This window comes from Megalobrama amblycephala, linkage group LG16, assembly GCF_018812025.1.
Source record: "Megalobrama amblycephala isolate DHTTF-2021 linkage group LG16, ASM1881202v1, whole genome shotgun sequence".
NCBI classification, from domain to species: domain Eukaryota; kingdom Metazoa; phylum Chordata; class Actinopteri; order Cypriniformes; family Xenocyprididae; genus Megalobrama; species Megalobrama amblycephala.
In genome coordinates this window covers 9896577-9902576 of record NC_063059.1, presented here as the reverse complement: position 1 = coordinate 9902576, position 6000 = coordinate 9896577, and positions in this window count along the sequence as shown.

The following is a 6000-nucleotide window of genomic DNA, read 5'->3' as shown; positions in this document are numbered from 1 at the left end:
TTTTTGTCTAATACAGGCTTCTAGTTGCTCAACTGTCTTAGGTCTTCTTTGTCACATCTTCCTCTTTATGATGCGCCAAATGTTTTCTATGGGTGAAAGATCTGGACTGCAGGCTGGCCATTTCAGTGCCCGGATCCTTCTTCTACGCAGCCATGATGTTGTAATTGATGCAGTATGTGGTCTGGCATTGTCATGTTGGAAAATGCAAGGTCTTCCCTGAAAGAGAAGACTTCTGGATGGGAGCATATGTTGTTCTAGAACTTGGATATACCTTTCAGCATTGATGGTGCCTTTCCAGATGTGTAAGCTGTCCATGCCACACGCACTCATGCAACCCCATACCATCAGACATACAGGCTTCTGAACTGAGCGCTGATAACAACTTGGGTTGTCCTTGTCCTCTTTAGTCCGGATGACATGGCGCCCCAGTTTTCCAGAAAGAACTTCAAATTTTGATTCGTCTGACCACAGAACAGTTTTCCACTTTGCCACAGTTCCATTTTAGATATGGCTTCTTTTTTGACCTATAGAGTCTTTGCTGGCAACGACGAATGGCACGGTGGATTGTGTTCACCGACAATGTTTTCTGGAAGTATTCCTGAGCCCGTGTTGTGATTTCCATTACAGTAGCATTCCTGTATGTGATGCAGTGCCGTCTAAGGGCCCGAAGATCACAGGCATCCAGTATGGTTTTCCGGCCTTGACCCTTACGCACAGAGATTGTTCCAGATTCTCTGAATCTTTGGATGATATTATGCACTGTAGATGATGATAACTTCAAACTCTTTGCAATTTTTCTCTGAGAAACTCCTTTCTGATATTGCTTCACTATTTTTTGCTGCAGCATTGGGGGAATTGGTGATCCTCTGCCCATCTTGACTTCTGAGAGACACTGCCACTCTGAGAGGCTCTTTTTATACCCAATCATGTTGCCAATTGACCTAATAAGTTGCAAATTGGTCCTCCAACTGTTCCTTATCTGTACATTTAACTTTTCCGGCCTCTTATTGCTACCTGTCCCAACTTTTTTGGAATGTGTAGCTCTCATGAAATCCAAAATGAGCCAATATTTGGCATGACATTTCAAAATGTCTCACTTTCAAAATTTGATATGTTATCTATAATCTATTGTGTATAAAATATAAGTTTATGAGATTTGTAAATTATTGCATTCCTTTTTTATTCACAATTTGTACAGTGTCCCAACTTTTTTGGAATCGGGTTTGTATAATGAATTGATTGGGCTGTTCTTGCATTACAGAACACTACTAGGCCTACTACTACTCGTTCGATGATCACCTAATTAGTAACGAAATTTTAGAAAAGATGAAATACGGGACACTAAAAATAGAGCTGAAATACGGAACTGTCCCGGGAAACATGGGACGTCTGATCACCCTATGTAGTTGCAATTATTGTTTTCCCTAAAATTTCTTATTTCTATTTTGTGTGTGGTCCTTGTATTCCCTACATTATGTCCCCACAAGCATAGTAAATTTGGACGTTGAGAGGACATTTTTTGGTCCCCATGAGGAAACAAGCTTATAAATAATAAAGAATCATCTTTCTTGAAAATCTAAAATAGCATAAAGTTTTCTGTGCTGGTTTAGGGGTAGGGTTAGTGTAACAGGATAGAATATTCAGTTTGTACAGCATAAAAACCCTTACGTCTATGGAATGTCCCCATAAAACATGGAAACCCAACATATATGTGTATGTGTGTGTGTGTGTTGTGTGTGTGTGTGTGTGTGTGTGTGTGTGTGAGAGAGAGAGAGAGAGAGAGAGAGAGAATTTATCTCCTAAAGAATCCTAAATGTCCTTACACAGATAAAATAAAAACATTATTGTTTTTAATACTCAGCTATGTAATACTTTTTAAGCAAACTGATATTGCGTATGGAAATGTGCAGTTAAATAAATTTTGTTTATGATTGAAAGAAAGAAAGAAAGAAAGAAAGAAAGAAAGAAAGAAAGAAAGAAAGAAAGAGTTTGCATGTGGCTCTTCGTCGGTTGTAAGCTTTACTCGGATGATGACTCTATTGTCCAATCAGAGCTCCTGATTGTTGTGCACTTCTTGCTTTGAGGGGGCCCTGGCATGGACCCCAGGTACACCCCCATTACACCAAGAAATAACCCCCTCTCCAGTCCATAATGAAACCCAAAACCAGTCCAAATCTCAACCATCCCTCTTCCAAATGAAGATTAGAGCTTTACGCTGTTGGGCTTCCTCAAATCTGCCATGATGAGTCCCAGTTCGCAACATCTTTAAAACAATCAGGCCTAAACTTGCAATAATAACTTAATATCTTAAATATCAAATTTAGTTTAACATTCACATAGCATAGTTTTCAGAGTAGTTAGTTCAATTACAGTGGCTTACTCTGCTTTATTGTTTCAACTTATACACTATATACACTATAATGGTAGTTTCACAAACGTGCAAGTGACAAAGTGTGTGTTTGTATGTATTTGTGTAGCCGAACTTGAACAATGTATGTGTAGGTTATGTGCTCGAATTTGAACCTTATAGTGTGTTTGTGTGTATGTTTGTTTTTACAGGACTTGGACCCTAACATTTGTGTGTGTGTGTGTGTGTGTGTGTGTGTGTGTGTGTGTGTGTGTGTGTGTGTGTGTGTGTGTGTGTGTGTGTGTGTGTGTGTGCATTTTAAAAGGGTTAGATCTGGACAGGGGCCAAGCCTGAAGGGGTGAAATGAGAAAGAGAAGGACAAAAAAGATTCAAAGGAGGAAAAAGGAACCAATCCAGAAATTACAAGCCTTTTACAAACCTTATGGGAAACGTTCCCGACACATGCACGAGTACACTCACTTGCCTAACATGAATGAAATGCCATTAATATGAGGTAGCAATGATATGGCGCCATCTGCTTGTGGGAAAAGGTTCTGCAGCCAAATACCTGACAAAATAAAAGAATAGCCTACTTTCATAAATGTCTGTTGCAAATTAGTAGTCTTTATAATAGATTGTGCCAATGTTAGCATAGAAAGAGAATACTTTCCTCATGCGGTTGCCACATTTCAGGGAATTATGGGGGGTTTGTATGGCGTTATTTTAATGACAAAGTCGAGAGCACATTATTGTGACGCGAGAGCACATCCATGTAATGCGCGAGCACGAATCTCTCCACTTGCGCGGATTTCCTTTGCTCTCGCAAAAAACTGGATGCCCGCTCTCAAATATACACTGCTCTCTTATCTACTACTCAGATATTGCGTCCTGGCGCTCAAACTGTGTCCTGCTCGCAAATCTCTCTGTTCTCTTTCACAAAAAAAAAAAAAAAAAAAAAAAATTAAACTTCTGGATTAAACACTGTCAAAAGTTATCAACCTATCAGAACAGACGACTGATCCATGAAAATGCTACATGGAATCTTATTGGCTGAGAGTGAACTGCACATGAATTAAATTAATTCCCTACAAAATCGTTTGAAATCAATGAAGACTTGTTTCATCCAGTGTTTTTTGAACAAATCTCTTGAATGAATGATTTTGATTAATAAAATACATTTTAACAGCCACTGGTCACCATCTACTGGCAGAACAGTGTAATAACATTAGTTTCAAAAGTCGTTTACTCGTTTTGATTGCAGTCACAACACTGGTGTATATTCGGACTATAAATTATTGCAATACTTGCGTTATTATTAAATGTTTGCAACACAGAAGCAATAGTATGCTGTTGAAAACACTGTGTGAAGCTGTTTAAAATATATAGCTTACAGCGGCAATGCAAAAGGAGATTTAAGTATTCTGATATGATCGTAATTTCAAAGGTTTAATAGACATAACCGAATCATTGTCATTTGACTAAGATCACAGTTTTTTATACCAGACCTCAAAAGAAATTCACTATGGTGGTATATTTGATATCCACATTTTAAGTATTTAGGGAATGATGATCAGAGCCTGATCTAGTTCTGTCTTAAATCAGATATTTTTACAATAAGGTTTCATTAGTTAACGTTAACATGAACTGATAATGAACTGCTTCTACAGCATTTACTAATATATTATTAAAATTAAAAGTTGTATTTTTTAACATTAGTTAATGCACTGTGAAGTAACAAACAACGAACAGCTGTATTTTAAATTTCAACCAGAGAGATTCACGCTCGAGCATTACATGAATGTGCTCTCGTGTCACTCTTGACTTTAGTCATTAAAATAACGCCATAGGTTTGTGGGATATAAACCCCCTATTTTAAGTTTAAACCCTCATGCATGTTGGGCTGTCAAATTTTTTGTACAACTTAGCTGTATGTTTCATAAAATTAATATAGGCTAACTAGTAAGAGCACACTACAAAGATCCTAGCGAACAGAAGTCATGTTCACCTAAGTAACCTCAAGGGTGCTCGAGCACTTTCCCTTGGGATCTCTATCGGACACCAACCTAACAAAAGTACTATTCATCACATTGTTGTATACCTACATGTGGAAAAATATTTCCTTTGTTTAAAAAGATTTAGATAGTTGATTTTTGCCACAATAATTCACACATTTTGACAAATTTAAATCCCCTGAATATCTAAAATGTGTTATAGTTGTAACCATTAGAGGGCGCCAAAGCCATTTTCTAAATTGACCAATGAATTGCAGTGTTTAGGTCAGGGGTGTCCAGTCCTACTCTTGGAGGGCCACAGTCCTGCAGAGTTTAGCTCCAGCTCCAATTAAACACACCAGACACACTAGAAGGTCATACGAGATTTTAAGACACTGTCTTAATATAATGGCTATGTTTATGCAACTGGCCCCTGAACCAGCTTATCAAGGTCTTACTAGGCATACTAGACCCTGCTGGGGAAAAAACAATAGAAACCCTTATATAATTTCTAATGGTTTTAATGGAAACTGTAATGGTCCCTGTGGGTCTCGACTGGTAATTTGTTGCCTTCTATTGGTGGCATGTTAAAACCATAAAATTCTAATGGAATATTGCCCAAAAACACAATACAGGACAGGGTTGTCAGGTCTGTGTAACAAAACCAAATCAAAAATAGCCCAAAACAAGCCCAGTGACTCTATACAAATATAAAAACTCAACACATGCCACTCTCACTCTCAGTCACTGTGCAGCGGTACACATAATTTCATCTTGAAAATCACTGGTAGTAATCATAAACAGTCTGTTTTCATAAGGGAGCTCAAAGATCCCTTTCTCACAAAACTCATAATCTAGCACAATTTTATCATTGGTAGAATGTATAATATTTCAATACATCCATTTCAGTGAATTACAATTATCTGTCAAACCTTTAAAGGGTTAGTTCACCCAAAAATGAAAATTCTGTCATTTATTACTCATGCCGTTCCACACCCGTAAGACCTTCGTTCATCTTCGAAACACAAATTAAGATATTTTTGTTGAAATCCGATGGCTCCGTGAGGCCTCCATAGGGAGCAATTACACTTCCCCTCTCAAGATCCATAAAGGTACTAAAAACATATTTAAATCGGTTCATGTGAGTACAGTGGTTCAATATTAATATTAAAAAGCGACGAGAATATTTTTGGTGCGGCAAAAAACCCCAAAATAACGACTTATTTAGTGATGGCTGATTTCAAAACACTGCTTCAGGAAGCATCGGAGCACAAATGAATCAGTGTATCGAATCATGATTCAGATCGCGTGTCAAACTGCCAACGGCTGAAATCACGTGATTTTGGTGCTCCGAACAGCAGATTCAATACACTGATTCATTTGTGCTCCGATGCTTCCTGAAGTCAGCCATCACTAAATAAGTCGTTATTTTGGGTTTTTTTGGCGCTCCAAAAATATTCTCGTTGCTTTATAATAATAATATTGAACCACTGTACTCACATGAACTGATTTAAATATGTTTTTAGTACCTTTATGGATCTTGAGAACAACACAAAGCAAAAGTTTACAAGTATTTAAAATTATACGGGAAAGCCGCAAAATTGGCAACACTGCTACTGAAACCATTTGGTGATGGTTTTAATGGTTAATGCTTAATGGTTT